Genomic DNA, 13160 nt, shown 5'->3' with positions numbered 1-13160 from the left:
CATGTCCTTTTTAGGGACATGGATGAAGCTGGAAACCATCATTCTCAGCAAACTATCGCAAGGACAAAAAACCAAACACTGCATGTTCTCAGTCATAGGTGGGAATTGAACAATGAGAACACATGGACACAGGAAGGGGAACATCACACACTGGGGACTGTTGTGGGATGGGGGGAGGGGGAGGGATAGCATTAGGAGATATACCTAATGTTAAATGACGAGTTAATGGGTGCAGCACACCAACATGGCACATGTATACATATGTAGCTAACCTGCACGTTGTGCACATGTGCCCTAAAACTTAAAACATAATTTAAAAAAATAAATAAATAAATGAAAAAAGAGGAGCTTCCACTCATAAGTTGGAGTTGAACAATGAGAACACATGGACACAGAGAGGGGAACAACTCACCCCAGGGCCTGCTGTGGGGGTGGGGGATGGGTGAAGGGAGGGAACTTAGAGGATGGATCAATAGGTGCAGAAACCACCATGGCACACGTATGCCTATGTAACAAACCTGCACACTCTGCACATATATCCTGTTTTTTTTTTTTAGAAGAACAAAGGAAAAATAAAGTTATAATTAAGTATTAAAAAATAAAAGGAGCTTCCTTGCTTGAAGTGAATGCTGCACTTTGACCATCACGTCTTGCCCTCTTTGCACGTTCTGAACTTGCCTTCACACACCTCCCCACAACATGATGTGTAGTTTCAGTTTTGGATTGTAATTAGTTTTGTTCATTATGGGTTAGTACTTACTTAAACCTAATGATAAATTTTAGTGCTTTCTTCACTCAATTACTGTTTTTTTTTGTTGTTGTTGTTTGTTTTTTGAGATGGAGTTTTGCTCTTGTCACCCAGGCTGGAGTGCGGTGGCGCGGTCTCAGCTCACTGCAACCTCTGCCTCCTGGGTTCAAGTGATTCTCCTGCCTGAGCCTCCCAAGTAGCTGGAGTTACAGGTGCCCACCACCATGCCTGGCTAATTTTTGTATTTTTAGTAGAAACGGGGTTTCACCATGTTGGCCAGGCTGATGTCAAACTCCTGACCTCAGGTGATCCAACCACCTCAGCCTCCCAATTACTGTTCTTTATTTACTTTTTGTATCTTACGTTTTTAATTCTGTGTGTGTGCGTGTGTGTGTGTGTGTGTGTGGTAAATCATTCTCGATGAATTCATTGAGACAGTCTGCTGTAAACTTAATTATCACATAATGTAACAAACGCCATAGACAGGCTGGTTTAAACAACGGAAACTTATTTTTGCACAATTCCAGCATCTGGAAGTTCAAGACCAACGTGCTGGCAGGGTTGATTTCTTCTGAATGTAGATGGCTGTTTTCTCTCTGTATCTGCACACCGTTTTCCTTATGTATCTGTGTCCTAATTTCCTCTTCTTACAAGAACACCAGTCATATTGGATTAGGACCCACCCATATGATTTCATTTTAACTTAATTACCTCTTTAAGAACCCTATCTCTAAATACAGTCCCATTCTGAGCTACTGGGAGTTAAGACTTCAACATAATGAATTTTGGAGGGACACTATTCCGCCCCTCATAGTCTTCATTTTGCTTTCACTTGAATGCTAGTTTGGTTAAATTTAGGAATCTCTATCCAAAATAATTTTCAGTCAGACCTTTGAAAAATGTCTTCAATTGTTTTTAGTAACATACCTGACAGTTCTGGTGCCAGTCATATTCATGTCCCTTTATTGACTTGTCTTGTTTCCTCTAGAAACTTTCAGGATCTTCTCTTGAATTTTATGACAATTTCCTGTGTTAGGGCCTTTTAAATTTTATTTTGCTTGAAATTTAGTGGATGAGTTCAACTTGAAAACTCACTTTTTTTGCTTTAGGAAATTTCCTTTTATTATTTCTCTCATTAATCCCTCCCTCTATTTAATCTGTTTCCTCTTGCTGAAACTCTCATTAGAAGTTAGAATTTCTTTGTCATTTTATGTTTATTAAAGGAGAATTCCTCAGCTCAATCTTACATGGAACTAATTTGCATTTCCTCCATGTACATTCTGCTCAGCTCATCTACTGATTTTAAAATAATTACATTTATAATTTTTAAGATACCGGATTTTTTCATATAGCCCATCCTTGCTTTATAAATGACATATCATCTTGCATCTCTCTGAGGATATTCATTATACTAACTTGGGGCAAGTCTTCTTTGTTTGCTCTATCAATTCTGTTTTCTTGGATATTTGTTCTTTTGTGTGTTGAGTTTGGTGTTTCACCTTCATAGTGCTGGTTTTTCAACTATATTTGGGATTTTGGGTTATATGTTTACCATGTCATTTGAGAATTTCTGTTTTCATTTTGGTGGATACCACCTCTGATTAAAGGAGCTTTCTGGCAGGGACTGTGGGACAGGGATGGAGCCTGCTACCAGGTGTGTGCAGTGGCCGTGTGTGTCCTGGGTGTGGGCTCTCCCACTCCCTCTGGAGGTCACTGGTTCTATGGGGAGTTCCCTGGGATTTCTGGCCCCTTAGTCTGGAGCCACACTGGAAAGTGAGGGAAGCTCCTAGCCCTGGACCCATCTTCTTATCCGTCACCCTTGTGATAGCCCAGGGTGCCTCCCACTCTGCACGTCCTCTGATTCCAAGTTTGGGATGTCCCAGGATAGCTCGTGCCTTGCCACACGCTGCTACACTGCCTGTGGCCAGGCCTTCTTGCTCTGTTAATCCACAGCTTTCTGCTTTCTCTCTGGAATTCTTCAAAGTTTCTCACTTGTTAATGGACACTTATTTTTATGGTGTTGTTTTCAGTGTTCTCTCTAATTTATTTTCTTTTATATCACTTTCTGGAGTTCTAGGGTCTGTCGGCATTCTCCAGGACTGTGCTGTCCAACACAGTAGCCATAACCGCATGTGGCTATATAAGTTGAAATTATTTAAGATATGTAGAATGTAAAAGTCAGTTTCTCAGTCACAGAAGCCACATTCCAAGTGCTTAACAGCCACATGTGACTAGTGCTTCCACAGTGAACAGCATGGCTATAGAATGCTTCCATCACTGCAGAAAGGTCTCTTGCACAGCACTGCTCTAGGTCTTCTGCAGCTGAAAAGTGAAGAAATTCCTAAATCCGTTTTGAGATGCTATGAGGAATAGACGACAGTAAGCCCGTGTTGTGCACGTGCTGTTTCTGCCTCATTGTTCCCAGAATTATCATAAACGAGTGAACCATTGAGAAACAGAGGGCATGAAGGAGACCAGGCAGAAGCGTGAACCAGGACAGTGAGGGCGACCTGAAAACACATGCCTTAAAACACTACCTTTATACTCCAAATCAGAAAAAGAGAGCTCCATTAGAAACAGTGATTTGTTTAATCCTCACAAGAACTTTGTCAAGAAGGCGTTATTATTCTTCCCATGGTATGAATGAGGAATGAAATAAATGCAGTCCATGAAAATGAACTAAATCTCTTACACCACATAGTTAAGTCAACGGGAAGTTCACGGCGATGTTAGGACTAGAATCCACTGCTTCCTCATTCGTATTCCCTAGGATAACTAAAAATTAGTAAGTCACGGGAACACACACATCACAAAGGTGATGAGGAAATTCAAATCCAGATCTAACCCAAAACCCTTCCACAACATGGTTCCAAAATGTGTTTGCTCATGGTCCCCTCATAAAACATTTTTGAGCAATACACACATGCACAAACACACACACAGGTTTATGAATGTATAAAACATTCATAATGATGCACTAAAAAGATAATAAATAGAATACAAGTCTCAATCTTTTGTCTCATACTCTAGCATTATTTCACATGTTTCCTAGGGGGCTCCCCACCTCTTACTTTGAGAACCACTGATCTAAACCATGCCACATAAAAGAGGGAACATTTTGTAAGAGGGACCTGCAGGCTTGGGAATCTCAGCTTCCATCTGCTCATCTAAACCACTCTGAAAAGAAACATAATTGGACCATAATGTATTCAATGTCAGCCACATTCTTTGAGTAACTAGGGCTTTTCACTATTTCTATGCACCAGTGGTCTGATATTTGTCACTGGCTCTTATTTCAAAAAGAGAATTAACTCTAACCTACCATTCAGAGGTTCCTCCTGACCACGCATTCCATCTGTGAAAGGCATGGAAATGGGCAAAGCAACACATAAGTGCATCAAGATGGTTCTTTTTTTCCAAGAAATAATAACAAATGTCATCTTTACTGAAATGAAGTGAGACTTGATGAAACAAATGGCTCATTTATTTATATCATCCAGATTTTTAAAAACTGCCCTCCTTGTTTTCATGGCCATTCACTGCTTGCTGTGATAACAGTGTTTTCAGCTTAAAAGCACTATGATGTGTTTGATTCTCTCTTGGGTGCAATTTATCTCCTCTCTGTCCCTTTATCTCTGTTTCTGCCTCTCTCCCAATCAAAGGGAAGATATAGGTGTTATTATCCCCTTTTTATAGATGAAGAACTTTGTTTGAGAAGTTAGGTTACACAGCTAGTATATGGTAAACTCAAACCTTGAACCCAGATTCTCTGTTCCAGAGCCAATGCTCTGATGGAAATTTTAACTAGTAGAGTTGCTTTAGTCAGAATTTGATCTAGTTGGCATTATGTAGTTGGGAGAGAGGACACGGTGGGGCTGAGCACCTGCACAGCCAAAGTACCAACTTAACTTTATCTTGCACTGAGAGATTAGCAGGGTTTTACAAAAACAGTTTGACAGATTCAGAAGAGGCTGTGCCTACATTTGCTATTCAGCTGGTACAAAGCCTTTAGGAGAAGCCTGGAGCAGCACAAGTCCCCGAAGTGGGTATCACAGGGCCAGCAAATCCACAGATGTAAATCAAATTGCACAGGTTTGGAGTGGATCAGTGGGATTGTCTTAGGAGGTGTTTGCATGGGCTGTGTAGTCTTTATGACTCTTCACCTGTGTCAACAACAGGCACTTCAATGTCTTTTGAATTTAGCCCTTCCTTTGTTCCTCCTCTTCTTATTGCCCCAGTTCAGATGTATTGCCTAGACTTTTTCAGAAGCCCCCCACCCAGTTTTCCCACTTCCCTTCCATCTGTTACACCACCACCAGAGTCATCTTTCCAACCTGATCTGATGATGGCACCCTTCAGCTCGCAGACCTCTGTTAGTGCCCCGTTACTATAAGATCATGTTAAAAATTTTGACATCGTTTTCAAATTTCTTCATCTTGCTCCAAATTAACTTTCCCACTTCTTCTCCCACCATCCCACTTTCCTTTATCCTATCTACCAACCTCTTCAGTCTAATCACTGTTCTCCAAAAATAGCCAGTGCTTTCATGCCTCTATGCTTTGCTCATGCTCCCTCCTCTGCCTGGAATGTCCTCCGCCTCCTTCACCTCCTCCCTCTGGTGGAATCTTCCTCATCCTTCAATGAACAGCCCAGATGGCCTCTTCAGGGGAAGCCTCCATCCCTAACCTTTCTAGGTAGGATGTGATACTCTGCACTGGGACCTTAAAACACACTCTCATTACGGGGAACTTTGGTTGTACGCGTGTCTTTTTGGATCATTAGATGGTGAACTCCTCTGTGAAAAAAAGAGCATCTTATTTGTCTTTGGGTCCTCAATGTTAGCACCTAGTAGGCATTTGGAAGTTGAAGTTGAATTTATTCATGTAGCTGAATAATTTTGAGAGGTCTTGAAAGGGCTAAATTCCTACCGTACCTGAGATAAGCTGCAAGAGATAAAGCACAAATTCAGCAAAAAACATTCACTTACTTAAGTCTATAGCCACTCCATCTAAATATAAAGATTGGATGCATTTTTATAATAGCTGGGAGCCTTTTTTTTTGGCTTTCCCAATAAGTTTGTGCTGTGTCTATAGTGTAATAACACTGGATGAGAATGAATAGTTATGGGTTTCTAGTCTTAACTTTTCTATTAATTAGCTGTGTGCCCTCTGACAAGTCAGTTCTCCTTTCTAGTTCCTTACTTATAGAATATTCGTGTGAGGCAAATGATTCCTAAGGTGCTCTCTTTTTTTTCTTGAGATGGAGTCTCGCTCTGTCGCCCAGGCTGTAGTGCAATGGTGTGATCTCGGCTCACTGCAAGCTCTGCCTCCCGGGTTCGTGCCATTCTCCTGCCTCAGCCTCTTGAGTAGCTGGGACCACAGGCACACTCTGCCATGTCCGGCTAATTTTTAGTAGAGACGGGGTTTTACCGTGTTAGCCAGGATGTTCTCGATCTCCTGACCTCGTGATCTGCCCACCTCGGCCTCCCAAAGTGCTGGGATTACAGGTGTGAGCCACCACGCCTGGCCGGTGTTTTCTAATTCTATAATTTGATAATTCTTGTTTTCCAGTTAGGAAAACTAAGTCTTTACTTCCCTTTGAGCATGGTGGACCTTAACCAACAAAGAGTAAACTTTCTACATTGTCATAAAAACATCTTTGTCCTACTATGACCCTATTACCAAAAAATGTGGGTATTAGAAATGGTACAAGGTATTTTATGAAGTGAGAACTCCTGATATGGGGAAAAACAAAAACAGAAAAAGGCAGACACAGCTAACAAACAAAAAAACTCCTTATTGCTAAAACATCAGAGTTCTGCTCCTTTAAAGTTAGAAGGCCTCACATCAGGAGAAAAAGACCTCAGAAAGATTAGTTGATCTTTTGTATTCACAAAGATGAAGGAGAGAATAAAGTGGTCAAGCCCCCCCGAAAGATGGTTTGGAGTAAAAGGAAAAGATGCTTGCATGTCGAGTTTAAAACTCGGGTCCTCAGGGAATGCATTCTACAAAGTGACACAGGTCCAAAGAGAATCAGAATCTTCAAGGTGGTGTGTGCAGCAGTGTCACTGCCCCTTAATGGATGCTGTGACAATTACCCTTTATATAAGCAGAAATCTGAGAGACCCCCAATATTCTGAAGTGCTGTATTCCAATTTCTTAAAGATAGTCTTGGTCGGGCATGATGTCTCACACCTGTAATCCCAGCACTTTGGGAGGCCGAGGCGGGTGGATCACCTGAGGTGAGGAGTTTGAGACCAGCCCGACCAACATGGAGAAACCCGGTCTCTACTAAAAATACAGAATTAGCCGGGTATGGTGGCACATGCATGTAATCCCAGCTACTCAGGAGGCTGACGCAGGAGAATCGCTTGAATCCAGGTGGCGGAGGCTGCAGTGAGCAGAGATCATGCCATTGCACTCCAGCCTGGGTGACAAGAGTGAAAGTCCATCTCAAAAAAACAAAACAAAACAAAAACAAAAAGATAGTCTTTATATTTTAGAGCAATTTTAGGTTCACAGCAAAATTGAGTGGACGATACAGAGTTTCCATATATCCCCTGCCCCCACACAAGCATTGCCCCGCCCACTATCCACACCCTGCGCCGGAGTGGTACATTTGTTGCAATCAATGAGCCTGCAATGTTACATCATTATCTCCCAAAGTCTATAGTTGACATTAGAGTTCACTCCTATGGCTGTTCATTCTGTGGGCTTGGACAAATGTATAATGACACATATCCACCATTATATCATCATACAGAATAATTTCACTGCCTTAAAAATCCTTTATGCTCCATCTATTCATCTCTTCTTCTCCACTAGCCTCTGTCAGCTACTGATCTTTTTACAGTCTCCATAGTTTTGCCTTTTCCAAGTAGCATATAGTTGAAACCACATAGGATTGTAGCCTTTTCAGATTGGCTTCTTTCACTTACCAATGTGCACTTAAGTTTCTTCCATGTCTTTTCATGGCTTGAGAGTGCATTTCTTTTTAGCATTGAATAATATTCCCCTGCCTGGATGTGCCACAGTTTGTCTCTTCAACTACTGATGACCATCTTGGTTACTTCCAAGTTTTGACAATTATGAATAAAGCTGCCATAAACATTTGTGTGCAGATTTTCATGAGGACATAGTTCTTGTGCAGACATTACTCATTTGGGTAAATACCAAATAGTTTGATTGCTGGATTATAAGATAAAAGTACATTTAGTTTTGTAAGAAACTGCCAAACTGTCTTCCAACATGCCTGTACAATTTTGCATTTCCATCAGCAATAAATGAAAGCCCTTGTTGCTCCGCATCCTCACCAGCGTTTGGTGTTGTCAGTGTTTTGAATTTTGGCCATTCTAATACATGTGTAGTGGTATCTCATTGTTGTTCTAATTTGCAATTTCCTAATCACGTATGATATTGAGCATCTTTTCATTTACTTCTTTGCTCCCTGTATGTGTTTGGTGAGGTGTCTGTTCAGGTCTTTTGACCATTTTTTAAAGTGGGTTGTTCATTTTCTTATTCTTCAGTTTTAAGAGTACTTTTTATATTTTGGATAACAGTCCTTTATCAGATGTGCCTTTTGCATATTTTCATATTTTCTCCAGTCTGTAGCTTGTCTTCCCATTCTCTTGACAGCATCTCTTACAGGTTTTTTTGCATAATACTGCAAAAATGTTCTTCCTTTTTAAAATATACCTTTTCAAGCTAAATTCCACTTTTAAATTGCTTTAGCAGAAATATTAACTATCCAGAAATATGTTCCCAGTCCACAGAAATAGGATTTGTTTTATTTGTATTTCCTGAACTTATGAATTAGTAGAAATAGAAGTTAGAAAAATCAGCTGTGTTCAAATTTGAGTTATAACTTTGAATGTGCATTTCAAATATTCATTGAGGGAATGTCTTGGGGTGGCAGACTTCAACCCTGTTTCCTAAATTTTGCTATATCTGATGCCATAGGTTAAGGGACTTCAACTAATATCCCATAAATGCATAGGATATGACATTTATTTCTCACTGAGTGTACCTACTGTTACGGCAACATTCGCCAGCTGGAATGTAGACTAAGTAGATGGTGAGGTCCTTAGTCGGAGGAACTAAGTGTGTGTGTGTGAGTGAGGAACACTTTCCTGAGAAGATTAGCTGGAACCTAAGAAAGGTTTCCTGTCTCCTAGAAGATGGGAGGATTTTGCCTCATGAGTATTTGTGAGAAAGTGGTTAAGGCAATAAGGAACTCTGGTCACAGGATGACATGGTTCTGGGAAGGGGCCAAGTATAGAGTATGACAACTGTGGATCTTTTTATATATGTGGTCCCTTTTATAGAGGCTGAGATATGGTGCTGGAGGCTGTGTTATAGTTATTGTTGACTTGTTTGGTGATGTTTCTCCATGAGTTTCTTCTAGTGAGTTGTCTCCAAATGCTAGAATTTGAAAGCACAATAAGAAGTTCCAGAAGCTATAGGGCCAGTACAGGTAGACCACAAAACTTGATAACCATCAGACCCTGTAATATTTTCGGTCTGTAAAGAAAGATTGTATTATGCATACTCTCCTAGACCTGTGAAAGCAGAAATCATGAAATAACCTTCATTAAAAAATTTTCCTAGCATAGGCTAGGAAAATTGAGTATCATGTTCTATTATGGCAATTGGCAGAAATATCGAAAATGAAGATCATGTTCCAGGGATTGATAATCTTAAATACACGCCATGTGAGAAATAGTCCAAAGGACCAGGCACATTTATTCAAAGATGAATTGGTGATGGTAGGAATATGAAAACTTATAGAAAACTTTGAAATATCTAATGAACTGTCATATATATTAGGAGGGAAGAAATTTGTTCCAAGAAAGGGAAAAACTAGGACCAATAGACATTGCAGATAGATAGACTGATATTGTTTCAATGTAAAGGCAAATTAGTGTCTGAGAAGGTAGTGCATCCTTTTTCAATTTACAGCAATTGGAAAATGAAATAATGTTTACAGCCCATGGTGAAAAAGAGTAGCACAACGGTTCCCACCTGCCTAAGAGCTGAGATGATTAATATCTTGCCAACCTGTAACCGATTCCCAGCACAGTGATTGGGAAGCTCTGCATTGATGGGATTGCTGGTCTCTGAAAATAGTAAATTCCCCACCTTAGGAATCCTTCAAGTAGAGCCTGGAAACAACCTGGATGGGGGTGTTGTAATGGCAATTTTAAAATGCTTTTAAATGTATGTACTTTTTATTACAGTTTCGTAAGTTCTGACAAATGCACAGATTCACATAATCACCACTGTGATTAACACACGGAATAGTTCTACCATCACCCCAAAATTATTTTGAGCTACTCTTTTGTAGTCACACCTATTCCCATTCCTAAGCTCTTGCAACCACTGATCTGCCCTCTATCCCTATAGTTTTGCCTTTTCCAGAAGGCCATATAAGTGAAATCACACAGTATCTAGCCTTTTGAATAAGGTTCCTTTCACTTAGCTTAGTGCATTTGAGATTCATCCACACTGTTGACTCATCCGTGGTTTGTTCCTTTTTATTGCTGAGTAATAGCAGATTGTATGGTTGTGCCATCACGCCCATTCATTCACCAGCTGAAGAATACTCGGGGGACTTCTGGCTTCTAGCCCAACATTTTAGGAGATTAGAAGTCATCACTTTAGGCCAGGTGTGGTGGCTCATGCCTGCAATCCCAGCACTTTGGGAGGCCAAGGTGGGCAGATCACAATGTCAGGAGATCAAGACCATCCTGGCTAACACTGTGAAACCCCGTCTGTACTAAAAAATAAAATAAAATGAAAAAAGCTGGGCGTGGTGGCAAGCACCTGTAGTCCCAGCTAGTTGGGAGGCTGAGGCAGGAGAATGGTGTGAACCCAGGAGGTGGAGCTTGCAGTGAGCTGAGTTCCTGCCACTGCACTCCAGCCAAGGCGACAGAGCGAAACTGTCAAAAAAAAAAAAAAAAAAAAAAGTCATCACTTTATCCTAACAAGTAAAAAGCCGAACTGAAAACTAACAGCTCTTCTTAGCTCCATGAAACAATTGAAATCACAGGACAAACCGCTCTCCACAATTTGGGCAGACAGTGGATCAAAGAACCCACAATTTACTGGAGCAGAAATCTCAGTGGGAACTAGTGTTGAGTTAATTTAACCATTACATTATAGCTGGCTTTAAACAAAAAATTACAAGAACATGCTAATAAGCAAAAAGCAGAGTGTGAAGAGACAGAGCAAGCATCAGTAGCAGACTCAGAAATGACAGGGATGTTTGAATTATTAGAACAGGAATTTTAAACAATTATGATTAATATATTAAGGAGTCTAGTGGAAAAAGTACACACTATGCAAGAACAGATAGGTCCTGTAAGCAGAGAGATGAAAATACTAAGAAAGAATATAAAATAAATGTTAGAAATCAAGTCTGTAGTCAAAATGAAGGACTTTGATGGGCTTATTAGCCAAATGGACGCAGCTGATGAAAGGCTAAGTGCGCTTGAGTCTATGTCAATAGAAACTTCCCAAACTGAAAAGCAAAGGAAAAAAAGACTTACGATAAGTGGAACATAATATCCAAGAACTATAGGACAATTATAGAAGATTTTAAAAACATACAATGAGAATACCAGATGAAGAGAGAAAAAGAAACAGAAGAAATACTTGAAGCAATCAAGGCTGAAAAGTTCCCAAAATTAATGTCAGACACCAAACTGCAAATACAGGAAGCTCAGAGAACACCACGCAGGATAAAGGGCTGTTATTTGGTTTGTTTCCAGTTTGGGGGCAATTATGAATAAATATGCTACAAATATTAATACACAGCATTGTTTTTTGTAAACATAACTCTTCATTTTTGAAGGTAATATCTGAGTGGAATTTCTGGGTCATGTGGTAAGTCTGTGTGCAAGTTTATAAGAAACTCCCAAATCATGTTTCCAAGTGCCTGTGGCTTCCCACCAACCACGTCCAGTTGCTCTGCATCTTCACCAGCATTTGCTGTGATCAATCTCATTTTGCTGTTTCTTAAGTTTTAGCCATTTTAACAGATGTGTAGTGGTATTTCAGTGTGATGTTAATTTGCATTTCTCTAATAAATAATGATGTTGAGCTTTTTTTTTTTTTTTTTTTTTTTTTAGACAGGGTCTCTCTCTCTCTGTCGCCAGGCTGGAGTGCAGTGGTGCTATCCCAGCTCACTGCAACCTCTGACTCCCTGGTTCAAGCGATTCTCCCGCCTCAGCCTCCCAAGTAGCTGGGATTACAGGCATACGCCACCATGTCCAGCTAATTTTTGTATTTTTAGTAGAGATGGGGTTTCACTGTGTTAGCCAGGACGGTCTCGATCTCCTGACATTGTGATCAGCCTGCTTCAGCCTCCCAAAGTGCTGGGATTACAGGCGTGAGCCACAGCACCCGGCTGATGTTGAGCATTTTTTAATGTGCTTTTTTGCTAACCATACATCTTCTCCAGTGAAGTGACTGTTCAAATCTTTTTATCCATCTAAAAAATTGGATTGTTTTCTTATTGTAGAGTTTTGAGAGTTTGTTGTATGTTCTGGAAACAAGTCAAAGGTGCTGTTAAAATCATCTGGAGAATGTTGACTTTTGTTTATTTTGGTAGGCAACCAGGCTGGTTAAGTTCATACCACAAGTTGTGTCTTGCCTTCTGAGGGTGGTAGTTCCAATGTCAAAGCCAAGAGGAAAAGAAGGAAAGAAAAACCCAGTAAGCTCCCTGGCATACAAGCTATTCTTCTCTCAGGTAATAGTGTTTGTATTCTGCCCAGAGATTTTAGTTATAATCAGTGGAGGAGATAGGCTGTAATGGGCTTACTTTGTCTTGTTTAGCACTAGTTCTGTAATGGCAATTTAAATACTGGATAGTGATTTTCCCAGATCATTAGTCGTCAAACCTAGCAACAAGTCAGAATTACCAGAGACACTTTGTTTGTTTATTTACATATTTATTTTTGAGACAGGATCTTACTCTGTCACCCAGGCTGGAGTGCCGTGGTATAATCATGGTTCGCTGTATCCTCTACCTTCTAGGTTTAAGTGATCCTCCCACCTCAGCCTTCTGAGTAGTTGGGATTACAGGCATGCACCACCATGACCAGGTAATTTTTAAAATATTTTTTGTAGAAATGGGGTCTCACCATGTTGCTCAGGCTGGTCTCAAATTCCTGGGCTCAAGTGATCTTCCTGCCTCGGACACACAAAATGCTGGTATTACAGGTGTAAGCTACCATGACTGGCTTCCTGGGAAGCTTGAAATAATATAGATTTAAGGGTTCCACCCTAGACCCATCTCCATTAGAAGTCCAAGAATCTGTCAAAGATGCTTTCTGGTGTTTCTAATACAGCCAACCTGGGACTGATTTGGGGGCCCAAAGTTAGGGTTAAGCTTGGAAGTTCGTGAACCCCTG

Source organism: Symphalangus syndactylus, chromosome 6 (genome assembly GCF_028878055.3).
Source record: "Symphalangus syndactylus isolate Jambi chromosome 6, NHGRI_mSymSyn1-v2.1_pri, whole genome shotgun sequence".
NCBI classification, from domain to species: Eukaryota; Metazoa; Chordata; class Mammalia; order Primates; family Hylobatidae; genus Symphalangus; species Symphalangus syndactylus.
Note: the sequence above shows the minus strand (reverse complement) of the source record.